Consider the following 16,268-nt stretch of genomic DNA (forward strand, 5'->3'; position numbering starts at 1 on the left):
CACTTTTGGCTTGGCCTTGTCTTTTGCTTTAGATTTTCTGGATTTTCCACCTTGTTTGTCTAAGGGTTAATACCCTTATCCTATTAAAGATCCTATTATAAGAAGGATCATTTTGATTAGTTGATTAGAAAGGAAATTGGTACAATTATAGACCCCATGCTATTAGGTCAAAGACCCCAATCTTCCCCTTAATACCCTAGGAAACTAAGATTAAGAGATTAGGGCCTCGATTAAAGAAGGGATTCTTGTCTCTCTTTCCACCCACTTGATGAAGTACACTCCATAACCTTATAAGAATGTAAATTAATTTGTTTCTCGAGAAGGCTCTATGATCCAAATGATTATAGCCAAAGGGATTTGATAAATTCATATCCAACTGATTGGATCAAAAGAGCCCATGGATCCTTAAAAACTAGGGGACTAAACTTATTCTGAAAGATCATTGAAATTTTATGAAATTAGAGCTATTTACATGGGATACAATTAAGAGGTTAATATTCCCTTCCAAGGGTTAGGATAGCATTTTCTTCTCCAAAATCATGACTAAGTGGAACTTAATATTGGGAGATCACTACCCAGGTTATGTCTGAATTTTTTAAATTTACATCCAGAATACTATTTGATGCATTTAGACGATGCATTACCGAGACTATTTATGCTTGAACTATATTAAATTAGGGCTTGTATTTAAATTTGGGCAAAATGTAGAGATACACTATGCCTCTCGTTAGGTAGTTGCAAGATCCCTTTACCAAGGTGTTATGTTTGCTACTCTAGATTCTAAGACCATCTCCATGAGTGAGAGGTCTCTCCATAGGGAGTGTAGTTAGCTAAGAGATGGTGAGGATATCAAGAAGATTTGGTAATAAATCCCTTAAGCATCAAAGATTGGTCTAACCCCTTATGAGCCTGAGATGGCTCCTTGGAAGGCCCTAATGCTAGTTAAGGGCAAGAATTGGTGGTAATACCTCTAGGCAAGTCCTATTTTGGATAGATGTATTGATGTAAATAAAACAATGTTTATTAACTAAAATAAAGAAATTATCTTGCTAAAAGATTGGCTTTAATCTATATTTGTATCCATGCTAAGATTATGTGAAGGAACCTCGAGCTAACAAAATTAATAAGGAAGCTGCTTTTGTATGTTATATTAACTGTGCTACATAATTAGGTAATTAAGGATATTCATTTTAAATGGGAAGCGGGAGGGTGGGTCCTTGATTGATCCATCCTATGGTAGGATGGTCTCAGTAAGCGAAGAGGTTTTTCGCAAACATTAGGTTAAGAAACTGGAAAGAGTGAGCATCTTAGGTAATAAATTTTAGAACTGACCTTGTGTTGTTTTAGGGGGCCAGAGTGAGACTTTTCCTTATGTGCAAAGGGGTTGATGCATCAACTTGCCCTCATTTCGCACTCTCTTTGAGCTAAGTGTGGTTTAGTTTGGTATGAATTACGTAAGCAATCATGTGTGATTGACATTATGTGAATAGTTAGATGGCTATCATATTATTTTAGGGACCTTAAATTCATGTCAATCCTTGTGGGAATTAGGAAAGCCTTCCCCTATGAGGTAGACTCGAGTGATCTTAAATAACAAAGTCCACAATACTCCCAGGGAGTTTTATAGAAATCAAGGGGACATTTGATAGGTAGATTGCACATGATATCAGAGCTAAATTGAATTAAGACATAAGGAGCTTTGTTTATAGAAATCAAGGGGACATTTGATAGGTAGATTACACATGATATCAGAGCTAAATTGAATTAAGACATAAGGAGCTTTGTTTGTAACCTTATTTGAGGAAAAATTGAGTATAAAAATGATTTGTCATCTAATGAACTATGGGATCTCTTTTCAAGATGATGAATGTTGGTAGAAATTCCTTGTACTCTAGCAATGTTTACCTCCATAATGCATTCTCTAGACTTTGATTGGTGGGATCCGTTCATGAAACTCGTGGAGTGTATGTACAATCCTTCCCTTTTGTATCAAGAGCTATGATTGATGCAAAGTGGAGTCTACCACTTCATAAATGCCAATCAACTTATTTATTCATGAAAATTAAATGGATAGAAAACCTTAAAGTCATCAAGTTATTTGAAGAATCATGTCCAAATCCTACTCTCAACATAAGTGAAGAGTAGATTCAACAAGTGCTCTTTATTATTCCAACCAAGCATGTTGCCATTTTAGGGTGCTTGTGCCACCGTAGTTATTGTAAAGATGGATTTCCAAATCTTCCCCTCAAGTTATAAAATCTTAAATATCTTTATTGAGCCTCCAACCTACAAAGTTATTACTATATTAGAAACTAGAATTCCACTGTTAAACCCATTGTAACCAAGACTCCTGGTTTGATTAAAAATAATTCTAGCTTGACGTACTTCCATTTTGCCTATCGCCAATTAATAATAACCCCTTTATAAGTATGAATCAAATATCCTTCAACCCACGAATACCTAACTTTTTTATTACTCTATTATATAAATTCAAATCCTTCGTAAACAAATATCTCAAGAAACGTAATGATAAATAATAAGCATGTCTCAAATTTTCTTTCCAAATTGTGTAGTAAATTGTGCAAAATCTAAGTTCCTTAATATAATTTCTTCGTGTGTTTCATCAAGTTTATATTAAAATATGAATGAAGACTTAAATAATTTGCACAAAAGTTAAATGTTTGCATTGCAAAACCTAGGGTATCACATCTACTCCAAACCCTCTCGAAGTTTTGGAGAAGAAGTTTCTTCTCAAGCCAGTCAAACCACCTGAGTTTGATAGAAAAGGGAGAGGTGTGAAAATGGATGCAAAAGTATGGATAGAGACAATAGAGGGCTACTTCCTCACTACAAGAACTAGTCCTACAAACCAATCCATGATCAGAAACTTAACTTGCTAGGTGAAGCTTGATTGTGGTGGAAATAGTGGTGCAAGGATCAAGTAATATCTAAACTAGCTACCACTTGGGAACAATTAAAGGAAGCAATATGTTGGATATACCTTTTGTTGGCATACCCACATGAAGATGAATGAGTTCTTTGCCTTGCACTAGCTAGGATTGATCTTAGCGACTTATTACTCAAAATTCATTACACTTCAAAAATATGCGCCATCTATGGACAATGCTCAATAGGTGGCCAAGTTTTGTCATGGGTTGAATCCACCTTTGGATGCATGCTTGAAGCAATGTGGCATACATACCTTCAGGATGTGTTGCTTCATGCAAAGCCTTTGTACCAAGAGATCCAATCCAAACCATAGGTCAAAAGATATTGGGAGCAAGGTTCCCCAAACAAAGGACCATGTGGTTTCATTAAGAAGACTCAAGGTCAACAAGAACTCGGCCCAAGGAAAAGCGCTAAGGCAAATATGGTAGGTAATTTTGTTTCCACAGTAAGAAACAATGATACTCAATGGTGCTACCATTGTAATGAGCTTAGATATTTCAAAAGGTGGTATCCAAAATTGAATCAAATGATTTGCCAAGGGAAATTTTGCAACAAGAACAAAGTAACTATAGCTAAAGAAAAAGAAAGATTATAGTAGTTACCTTCAAGGGACAAGAAAAAGAGGAAGCCACTATGGAGGCCAAAATTGAGAAAGGAACTATGCATGCTACTCTCAACAACCAACGACCTAATCACCAATTTTTGGTTATTCAAACCCTTGCAAACTATCAAGGTAGAAGTTTCAAAAGTCTCATTGATTGTAGAAGCGCTTATTCCCTCATCTCACCCAAATGTGGCAAAAGATTAGGAATAACAATTGCACCTACATCCAAGCTTTTGGTTGAATTAGCTAATGGAAAATATGTCATTTTTACATTAAAAATCTAAAGAAGTGGGATTTGATCTAGGTAGTGAACCTACTAGTATGAGGTTTCGTGCCATGAACCTAGGTGCTTATTAGTTCCTTTTGGGAATGGATTGGCTAACCCCCAATGATGCCCACATCCATTATATGGACAGGGCCAAGTCACATTCCAAAATGCAAAAGGAATTCAAGTAACTATGCAAGGTGGAGCTAGAAGACCAAAGATCCAGCTAGCAAAATCTTTGCACATTGTCCAAGGTTTAAGAAAATGGTTATCAATCTACTTATTCAAGCTTAGCAAGGTGGATCAAGCGGAAGAACCCTCTTGGATGAAGGAACATGTCGATGTCTTTCTACCTGAATTGATAGAGCCTCCTCCAAAAAGGGGGGGCTAGGGACCAGTGGTGGCAAAGTGGCCTTATAGAATGTCAATCTCTGAGGCCATAAAATTAAAGGGACAACCCAAGCAAGTGCTAGACCAAGGATACATTGGACCAAGTAGTTCACCATGGGGAATCCTAGTTCTATTTCAAAGAAAGATGGTACTCTTTGTCTATGAAGACTCTTGCCGGTTGAGAACTAGGTAACGGTCAAGAACAAAGATCTAATTTCTAAAATGATGAGCTTCTTAATAGGCTTCAAGGAGAAAGGACATTCTCAAAATTTGATCTAAGACCAGACTATTACCAAATTTCTAGAGTCAATGAGCTTCTTGACAAGCTTCAAGGAGTAAGGATCTTCTAAAAGGTCGATCCAAGATCTAGCTATTACCAGATTAGGATCAGAGAGGAAGACATCTTGAAGACCACATTTACAACAAGGCACCATTGTAATGTCTTGTGGGTTGAGCCAACCACTTGCAATAGGATAGTGCAAGATATTTTTTGACCCTATCTTGATGAGTTTATTTTCATCTTCTTTAACAATATCTTAACTTTCTCTAAAGAAAAACAAGACTATGAGGTAGAGCTCAAGATTGTATTAGAGGCCTTAAGAATGCACAAGCTCTATGCTAAAAAGAGCAAGTGTCTATTCTTCAAAAGGCAGATATAATATCTTGGATTTATTGTATTCGAGAAGGAAATTGTAGGGGATCCAGCAAGGATCTGCAAGGGTGGCCACCTCCAAATTCAATCGAGGAAGCAAAAAGCTTTTTTGGCTTAACTAGATGGTATAGGGTGTTTATTAAGGACTATGCCTTGATAGCTGCACATCTTACTGATCTACTCAAGAAACAAGTTTCTATTGTATTGACTTCGATTGAGTAGTCTAGTTTTGAGAAACTCACATATAGCCAAGAAACAACTCCTATCTTGAAGCACTCTGACTTAAGTCAAGAGTTTGAAGTTGTAACAAATACTAGCTCTCTAGCATCATGGGCTCTGTAGTACTGATGCAAGTAGGTCATCTAGTGGCCTACTCTTCAAGGAAATGGAAGACACATGAATAAAACTATGCTACACATGATTTGGAACTCTTGGCAATAATTCTTTCTCTTAAATCATGGAAACATTATTTTCTTGGGAAGAAGTTTACTCTAGTCACCAATCATAAGAGTCTCAAATAGATATTCACTCAGCTTGATTTGAACATCGGATAATGATAGTGAATTGAAGTTTTCCAGGAATATGATTTTGAAATCAAGTATGAACACAAAAAAGGGAATGTAGTTGTGGATGGCTTAAGCCAAAAAATCATTCCCCCGTGCACTCATCTCCAAAAAACCTACAATAATCATTTCCTTAGCAACCGTTCTATCAATGCTGCCAAGAAATCCTATCCTCCAAATGACAAAGGAAGAAACATTTAAGGATCCAAGGTACAATATATGCAAAGGGAAGTCCAAGATAAGGACTAATATCCTAAGTTGAAGCTTAGGTATCAAGAGTTCTCCTTTGAGGAAGGAATTGTCTACTTCAAGACAAGATTGTGTATTCCATCAAGTCAAGATCTCAAAAAGAAAATACTTTGGGAAGTACACAACTCCCCATTCTTAGGAGACCCTAGTTATGCTAAGATGCTCAATGCCATAAGGAAGACTTATCATTGGGAAAAGCTAAGACGTGATATGCTCAAGTATATTATCGAGTGTCTAAGTTGCCAGTGCCTAAAAGCTGAACATGTCAAGATGCCTGGCAAGATCCCAGCCACTTGACATCCCTCAAATGAAATGGGAGTTTATCAATATGGATTTTGTAGTGAGATTACCTTCATTACAAGGGGCCAAATCAATTGGAGCAGACAATCACCACACATCATCTTCACCTTTCATGTCATCATCATCATCAATTGCAAGATCATTAATTTCTAATTGACATCATCATCCACTTCATCATCATCAACGAATGGTCCATCATCATCATTGAGTCAATCAGTCCATCACAATAGTCATCATAACCTACATTTCATAGCCATCAAACAAATGGCCAATACACTAATCAAACTGCATCTTTTAATTCAAACTAATCAATAACCATTCACAAGCTCCCAACTTTCTTGAGCATCATCTCCATCAAACTATTGGTTTGATAGATCAGTGGCACTCTGGTCAATCATTAGTAGCACACACAAAGGAGAGAAGTGCAATGAGGATGAAACTGCAATTCGCCATCATGCAAGTCAAATAGCACCACATCAATCCCTTCAAAGACAACAAGACTAATCATTGATTACAAAAAAGGGAGCATGCATAACAGTAAGAAAGGGTGAGCCTAAGGCTATAGAGGGAGAGAGATTCATTGTTTGGATAGGAGAGAATGAGAGATTGAGTGTGATAGGGAGGGAGAAATTGATAGTGATATAGGAAAAAAAGAAATAGAGAGAAATAGAGAAAGTAAGAGATCGAGGAAGAAGGATGAAAAGAAGAAGACTGGAGCAATACTGCAGGCTTAAGGGACCCATCATGTTGCATGATAAAGCAATATTGCTTAACTAGAATAAATAAATTATCTTGCTAAAAGATTGGTTTTAACATGTCTTTGTATTCGTGCTAAGCTTACATGAAGAAACCTTGTGCTAATGAGATTAAATAAGGAAGCTACTTTTGTATGTTACATTAATCATCCTAGGTAATTAGGTAATTAAGAACCTCCATTTTAAATGGGAAGTACAAGGGTAGGTCCTTGACGGATCTGACCTGTGGTAGGGTGGTCTTGGTAAGATTAGAGGTTTCCCACAAATGTTAGGTCAACAGATAGGAAGAGTCATCCTAGGTGATCAATTTTAGAACCAATTTTGTGTCATTTTAGGGGGCGAAGTAAGACTTTGCCTTATAGGCAAAGGGGTTGATGCATTAGCTACCCCCTCATTTCTCATTTTCTTTTAACCAATTGTGACATAGGCTCACTTTGGTTTGGGATGAGTTGCATAAGCAATTCTCCATGTGGTCAATATGCTAGACGAATATTTAGGTGACCATAGTATTGTTCTAGGGACCTTATTTTTAGGTTGATCCTCATGGGGAATCGGGCAAACCTTCTCTTGTAAGGTATACTTAAGTGATTTAGATAAGAAAATCCACAACATGTCTATGGAGTTTGGGATGGCATTGCCTAGAACACTCTCTAGATGGACTACTAATTCATGCTATCAATAGAACATTTGATAGATATGCTGCATTCACCTTATTATCACACCAACTATACTTGCCTTTATATGGGGATTTCAACATGATATGTGGTGCCTAATTTTGATAGACTAACTATGCCTTAGTCAAGCTAACTATACCTTATAAGCAAGCTAATATGGGGTCTCTACTATATCTTCTAGTTGAGAGATGGAGATGTTGCAGCTAACTTAGATGGCCAAATTCATTCAACAACAATACAAGCCTCTTCAAATTTAATTTGTGGTTCAATAATAAAGGCCCTCTTAGTTTTTGGCCATGATTTATGTACAAAGCTTATACTTATAGTAAAGGCCCCCTTTGATTGTGACCTACTAATAGCAAACATGGAGTCTCTAAATTGGAGCCATATGGTCAATTATAACCTAGCTCAATTAAAAAGAGCTTAGAACTTGGCACCTTTTCTCAATATATTCAATATGACCAACATGAAAAATGCTTGTGGCCTCTATAAATTGAGCCATGTTGCCAATTAAAATGCAAAGCATTTAAGCGCCATTATCTACTTGGCCAGATTGCATTAGCTTCTACTAGTCATCTACTTGATTGGATTGCAAGTACCAGGATTCATATCTCATTTTGTACTTCATTCCTTCATCAGACCTTGTTAATTAAGTTTGGGCATAGCATTGTCTAACCTCATGGGCTAGTTTGTACACTCTTTGTAATTCTGTACACCGTTGTCACAGCGCATAGGGTTGAAGGTCATCACAGGGGTTTGGCAAGAAAAGAATGTATGGGGGTTCAAAAGCTTAGACTCTGGAGATGGTAGAGATAAGAAAGGGTTGAAGGTTTCAAGCCAAGTTCTTGAAGATAAGAGACAACAGGTAAAGGTAGATTCAAGGAGAGGAGTAGACGAAAGAGAAGGGGTTTGAAGAAATTGAAGACGTAGAAGAATACTCAAAAAAAGAATTTTAAAATGTAGAAGAATACTAACAGAGATGAAGCTTGTTAGTTTCTTTCAGCATTATGAGAAGATATAACTCTAATAGACAAAAACATGTACAAAATAATACCTTCCTCTATGCTACTCAGATCACCAATCTGATGCTTCCATTGGCTTTGAAAGGGGGGTAAAATACTAGTACATCTAGCCGGAATTCTACCAGATCACTCCTTCTTCATCTCCCCCTTCGGAGTGCTACCTGAAAACAGTGATCGCACGTTGTGCGATTTTGTCAATCTCTCTTTTTACATAAAATCCTCTCAAATTGGCTGAAAGCTACATGCTTTCTTTTACATGCCATCCTAATCTAATTGTCTATAGTTTTATGGATTTTTACAAGAGATAATATCTAGAATATCAAAATTTGGCTAAAAACTTGTCCAAAAAATCTAATATTTGAAACCATGGACACTAACACTAATGCCTAAAGTCGCATTGGCTCTCTAAATCTAAAAGGAAGCCACACTCTAGATTTTTTTATACGATGTGCGCGTAGCGGCATGACATCCACTCCCTCCTAAGCTGCACATCCTCTGGCATGTGCCAAAGTCTTATGGATTTGCAGTGTCAGAAGAAGTATCTTCTACCATGTCAATGTCTTCATCTTCTGACTCTTCTTCTTCCTCTATGTCTTCATGCTCTTGAATTATATTCAAGTTTTCTAACTCATATGTTGAACTTTCTCTTCGTTTGAAGAGCTTGATTCTTTTTCCAGCTACGGGCATCTTTATGCTGGTCCCATCCAATTCAGCCAATGAATATGTGGCATTGTCATGAATGACCTTTACCACATACGGGCCAAACCAACACTTTACCATCTTCCTAGGAGCACTGTATTGATTGTCTAGGCTACTGTCATAGACAAGAACCCAGTCATTTTCTTGAATTGCTCTTGGCCGAAGTCGATGTCGCTTATCAAATCTTCTTTTGTTCTTTAGTCTTGCTATCTTTAGCTTCTCAATAGCTGCTTGAACATCTTCACGCCTTCTTTCTAGCTGCCATATGCGCAAAGTCAGCAATTCTTTTCTACTGATGCCTTCCTCCCAGGGTAGAAGACTCCATGTGAGAATAGATTCTTCAATTGGCATAATTAGTTGTTGTCCATGCATAAGTTCAACTGGCATATAGCCAGTCACTGAACTGTGAGTAGTTCGGTCAGCCCATAATGCAATTGGTAGCATTTTGGGCCATTCTTGATATTTCCTCTACAAGACTTTGCTAGATCTTTGAGAATAGGTTGATAACCTCTCTCACTCTTTCCATTGCATTCAAGATTGTAAGCTAATGTTAAAGCCAACTTGATACCCAATTGAGCAAAGAAGTTGCGTGCCTCATCAGCATCCAATTCTCCTCTATTTACAGTTACTTTACCCACACAACCATATCTGCAAAACACATCTTCAAGCAAAAAACAACAAACAACTTGAGTGGTCTTGGTTGTTAAGGCTTTGCCTTCAACTTGATTGGTTAGATCCTCTCTTGCAAGCACTAAATATCGCATATTACATATTCATGTAGGCATGGTTACAAGATCAATAACCCATCTACAAGGGATGAGTCGGTTGTAACCCATCTTGATGCTTGACCATAGAATACATCTAACACACATAACAGGTTTCAACAAAATGTGCTATGTCCCTATACATGTTTTGCCACCATATTTTTCTTTAACTTTACTAAAGGTTCCCCATATGCCTCTATGGCCAGCCCACAGGCTTTCATGAAATTCCTTCATTACCTGTTGTTGCAATCTTTTGTTACCTAAAACTCAAACAGGCGCTTCTTTCTTCTTCTTTGTGTGCTTCCATAGATGTCCTTCTTTATAAAAAAGCCATAAGCTTTCCTCTTGATATGCTTGAACTCCTCATCGGTCCAAGTCTCCTTCTTCATTGTAATCAAATATTGGCTGATCTTCAGCCAATCTTCTTCATAATCTTCTTCAAGGAAATGAAGTAGAACTTGAGCAATGCAATGAGCATGCTGGCTTCTAGTTGACCACCCTGTTGTTTTCAACTTTGGACCAGTATATGCAATAACTGGAAATGTATTTTCAACAGCCATGGAATGAAATTCAGCAAGTATAGATTCTTCAGCTTCATCTTCTTCCATCAACTCTTCTTCATTGTCATATCTTGCACATGATAGCATGTCAGCAACTAGATTCACCTTTCCTTCAATATGCTTTAATTCAAGTTTGCACTATGGAAGCACCTATAAAGTATTCACGATCACACTTTAATGCTATTACAACTCCCCACAATTCCCTTTTTACTTGTGCATACCTTCTTTGACGTTCATTGATAACTTTTGCTCCAAAACGAATTGCATACATGTTACCTTCAAGATCCTCTTGGCCAACAACTCATCCTATCCCAATGGGACTTGTATCCACAGTAAGGATGATGGGTTGAGCATTTGAATAATCAGCCCTTTTGAGAGAGAATCTTTGGCCTTTTCTTAATAATTGATAAAGATTTTCGGCTACATGAGCAAAATGTGGTATCCATATGAGATAGAATACGCATGCATCAAGAAATCTTCTTACTTTTGAAACATTTGTGCATTTTTCTTGCATTTTACTGATGGCATCTATCTTGATTGGCAAAGGTTTGCATCCACAGGGGCCACATAGATGACCAGCCAACCACTAGGACTTCTTCTACTCCAAAAATCGACTTAGCTCCAGAAAGGGTAAGGTGTATCTCTTCTAGCCTTGTCAAAATCCTATCACAATCATGAATATGGTTAACTACAAATGTTTTGTAGCCATCTTCGTCAAGCTAAAAGCTTCAGCAAACTCGTCAATAATTGGACCCCAAACTAACATTTCGAATTGTGACGATAAACAGGCTATAGATCTTGGATGAATCGTAAAGATCCATTTTTCTTGGGCATACTAAACCATTGGTTTGAGTAAGGTGCTGAAGAAGGTTCTAAAATCTTCATTCTGATCTTTTCATTTAGAAGTTCCAGTAGTTTGGGCAAATGCACCCTTGGAACAAGTAGGCTTAAGGTTCCAAGGCATATGTGGGACCATTAAAATGACCATAGGAGCCATAATATTTGGATCCACACAGCCTATTTCACTTGGTTGAAATGCAAAAGCTTTTCCATGCTTCATTAACATTTGCATAAAAGAGTGTTTTTCAGGGCGAAAGGAAAGAATTTTCACCTATTTTGAGCTCTTTTATACTTTAAAATGTGAACTTGTGACCAATGTTGGAAGGATCACGAAGACTTGGTTGACTTGCTGCCCTATCAGCCAACCCTTCACTTTCAGGAGGTAGTGGGACTGCCACAGGCTTGACTTTCTTATCCACAATCTTGTATTTTGTCTCCACTTGCGCTTCAGCCTTGCTGAGTAAACAATGTCTTCCTACTCAACAAATTCTTGAATTATTTGATAAAAATCAAATGTACATATTTCTATGGACTAACTTTCAGCCTAATTTTCTGTATGAGCAGTTGCATATATTTCAACCAATGTGTCAGTAGTAATCAATCCAAAAAAAATGCCCGAAATTTCTTCATTTTCAGCCATCATGTCATAAGTTTTCAGCTCCCTTTTTACATGACATAAATATTTTCTTTTAGCTTTAGTCATGGCCTAAAGAGACTTATAACATCCCATACTATTGGCTGTACATACATACCGATTTGCTAGAGACAGTTTCTGTAGCATAAGGAGGTTCAATCTTTTTACATGACGCACTGCCATAGCCTCCTTTTATAGTAGTGCAACTTGAAAACCCTTGAATTCTCGGGCATTAGGAGGCATAGGATAATCACACAGTCGATCTCTGTTTCAATGATGGTTAACACATAGTAAGAAATTGGACAGCTCGTTCATTATACTTGCTTCAGATTCGAGCATAGGAAGAATCATCATCAAGAGCTTTTGTTTCCAAGCGGGCTTAAAAAATGTAATGTTGCCCAAGAATGATAAGGTAACTACAAGAGTCTTGAACAAAAAAGTGAAATTTTTCTTTTATGTCTCCAATAGTTACCTGCACATTAGGACATGCAGCATATAACTCTCCAAAAGAGTTGTGTGCAGCTCTCATTCGCCAACCTGGATCAACATCTATGGGCCATCCGCCACTTTCATAGAGACTCCTTGCCATGACATTTATCTCCGAGCCATGGTCTAAGAGTGCAATACATGGTGTTTCTTTTTCTCCAATTTTGATGATTGTCTCCGTTGTTGCTCTTGCCCAATGCATAGTGGAGTAGTGACTACTTGGAATGAACTAAGCCTCTCCCTCCTCATGCATGTTCTGTAGACGGCCTTCTTTTTGAGAGGTGGGCTGCCCAACTGGTTTGGACAAGCCGACCATTACATTTTGAGCTTTCACTTCTTTAATTTTTGCATTCATGCTTTCTTTATCTTCAGCTTCAATTACTACAATTAATTATTTAACTGCTTCAAGTTGAATTCCTTGTGAAGTCAGCTTCTCTTCATCCTCCACAAAAACTTGAAGAACTTGCAAAAAAGCATGCATTGTTTCTTCAGCTTCATCACCAACATATTGTCTTTTCCTTTTGATTACATTAATAATTACATCATGGAGTTCACATTTGGCAATTCCAAGAATTTCGCCTAAGGTGAATTCAATTTTGCTTCCTAGAATTCGTTCTTCTAGGACTCATTTGAGATCAGTTGCAGATTTTATGTCAGACTACAATTTATAGCCTGGTTGCTTGCCTTTCTTCTTTCGTTCGGTCTTGTTTGTTTGTGGCACATCTTCTATCTCTTGATGTGGGGTTATATTTTCAGCAAGCTTTGGCTATTCAGGAGTTCTTCTAGTTACCCATTTCGGAGGGCCAGAAGACTCAAGGCCCTGGTTCATCTTCTCTTCTTCTCTTTTCTTCAATCAAGACTTCTTTATGATTGACGTCAACCAAATGTGCAAAGGCAAAAAAAGAATTTACCGGTTCTTTCCAACCAGTTATTCCTCGAATGCACCGATTGGTGTTAGCCAAATCTTCTTTTGATGCTTTACCACGTTCCATTTGATCTAGTGCCTGCATCCATACTTTAAATTGCACATTAGCTTTACATACTTTCAAACTTGATTTAATTGGCTCAATTTGCAACCCATAGGTAGCTGCATCAATTGCTGCAAAGGCATTCTTTACAGCTAAATCTTCTAATCTTTTCTTCATTCCGCCATTGCTAAAATTTGGCTCTAGTGGAAGATCAGTTTCAACTGCATGAATTTTTCCATCTTTCCAAAATATGAGCTTCTGTGCTTCAGCCTCACGGAAGGTAGAACACTCCCTCTTGTCAAGTTGTTGGTTGTCACACCAAATACAATGCCTCTTAAAGCCTTCTCTCATGGGACTTTGAGTTGATGAACGTCCTCGTTCTTCAACTTTGACATCCAACTTCTCCACCTTGGAACTAATTTCCGTAAGATTCAAATGAAGGTCACGCATGCTTTTAATGAGTTCATCCATGACATCATTTTTAGAAGGAATAGAAGAAGAAAGAGTTCGTTGATTAGTCAAAGGAATAGGGGATTTTGAAGGTGGAACAAGCTCCATCAATGGAGTTGTTGAAGTTAAAGTAGAGCCCAATCTTAGTTGCATCCCCTCTCTTTGAGCAATCATGTTAACTGCATCAATAACATTTGTCCATGCAATCTTGACTATTGATTCGGAGGTAGCATCTTCTAGGCGATCAACAAGCTTCTCTTGCAGAATGGGATCTGTAGCCTTAAGGAATAATTCAATCTTCTGACCTTCCATACTTTGTTGGTCTTCAGTATCAAGTTGTCCAAATTTACTTTCAAATTCATGGTATAAAGCTGTTGCAACTAAACCTTTGTTGGGTTTCTCAACCCAATCGCTGAAACTTTTCGTCTCATCATTAGGGCAGAGTCTTCTAAAAAGAATTATTCGTGTAGGCTTTTTTGAATACAACCCAATCTGCATCTTGCTGAAAAAGACCATGGATTCTCTCTTGAAGACCATGCTTGGCTAGTCTGGCAAAATAGTGACTCCACGCATTTTGACGTACACCAAAGAAGAGCATTTTTTCAACATACAAGTGAATAAAAACAGAGACATTTTGACCATTAAATTGTTTTAATTCATGCCCAACTTCCTCTAGGGCCTCGATAGTTGCGGAATCAATCTTCTCTTCATCTTGCCTTTGTTGTTGTTGTAACATTTGGATTTGTTGTTGCTGAGTCTGATGCAGTATTTGCACCAATTGTTGTAGAGTATCTCATGAAGAATCCCCCATCTTGGAGTTCTCTTACACCGACCTTCATGTCGGGTTCACCAATGTCACATCGCGTAGGGTTGAAGGTCACCATAGGGGTTTGGCAAGAGAATAATGTATGGGGGTTCAAGAGCTTAGACTCCCGAGATGGTAGAGATAAGAGAAGGGTTGAAGGTTTCAAGCCAAGTTCTTGAAGATAAGAGACAGCAGGATGAAGGTAGATTTAGGGAGAGGAGTAGACGGAAGAGAAGGGGCTCGAAGAAATTGAAGACGTAGAAGAACACTCAAAAAAAGAATTAGAAAATGTAGAAGAATACTAACAGAGATGAAGCCTGTTAGTTTCTTTCAGCATTATGAGAAGATATAACTCTAATAGACAAAAACGTGTATAAAATAATACCTTCCTCTATGCTGCTCGGATCGCCAATCTAATGCTTCCATTAGCTCCGAAAGGGGGATAAAATACTAGCACACCTACCCAAAATTCTACTAGATTACTCCTTCTTCATCTCCCCCTTCGAAGTGCATTTCATTGCCTTAAAACAGCAAACAATCGGGCGTCGCGCGCTTCCGTCAATCTCTCTTTTTACATAAAATCCTCTCAAATTGGCTGAAAGCTACATGCTTTCTTTTACATGCCATCCTAATCTAGAAGTTGTCCATAGTTTTATGGATTTTTACAAGAGATAATATCTAGAATATCAAAAATTAGCTAAAAACTTATCCAAAAAAATCTAATATTTTGAACCATGGACACTAACACTAATGCCTAAAGTGGCATTGGCTCTCTAAATCTAAAAGGGAGCCACACTCTAGATTTTTTTATATGGTGTACGCGTAGCAGCACGACACTGTGTAATGGGATTCAAAGGGCATGTACTCCTTTTCAAATTGCTACTTCATGTGTTCCATTGACAAGCTTCCTACTACTTTTGCTTTGTTTCAACAATTCCCCCATGGAGCCCCCCCCCCCCACACACACACGCACGCGTGCATGCACACACACCAACACATGCATATTACTCCCACATACACATGTACATGTTCATGCAAATGATTGACCTATACCTTAACATCAAAATTAAAAAATTGAGTAGTCATATAGACATATATCCTTAATATCAACCGCACTTCGATGCACTTACAAATACAAGGACCACCCACCTAGAAAACACTAACATATCAAACATATACACATACATAAAGAAACTACACACTAATAACATCACTCATGCTTTTTTAATAGAAAGAAATGCTCATATAGTAATAGAAATGGATACTAATAATCCTAATTGAATGGATACTACATCTAGCATGCAACTCCATGTCTTCAAAGGATGCACAAGTAAAGTTCAAAACTCAAGTAAAAGCTACTAAAGTCGTGGGCACATTATTTTTAAATGAGGTTATTGCATTTGATTACATGCCCATTAGTTTGTGTACAAATAACTCATAGAAAGAAAACTATAACCATGCATTAATATAAAGGCCACATAGGAAGAAAACTATAACCATGTATTAATATAAGGGCCACATAGGAAGAACATAGTGCAACTTCAAGGGCAATGTTAATGTGTGTTTGTTCAAGATGAGGATCAACAATACACATGCTATCTTTTAAAGATGTAACTAACCTTACTTTTATTTGTCTTTA

The sequence above is a fragment of the Lygodium microphyllum genome, chromosome 20, assembly GCF_053477565.2.
Source record: "Lygodium microphyllum isolate KBCC chromosome 20, Lygodium_microphyllum_v1.1.10, whole genome shotgun sequence".
In the NCBI taxonomy this organism is placed as follows: Eukaryota; Viridiplantae; Streptophyta; class Polypodiopsida; order Schizaeales; family Lygodiaceae; genus Lygodium; species Lygodium microphyllum.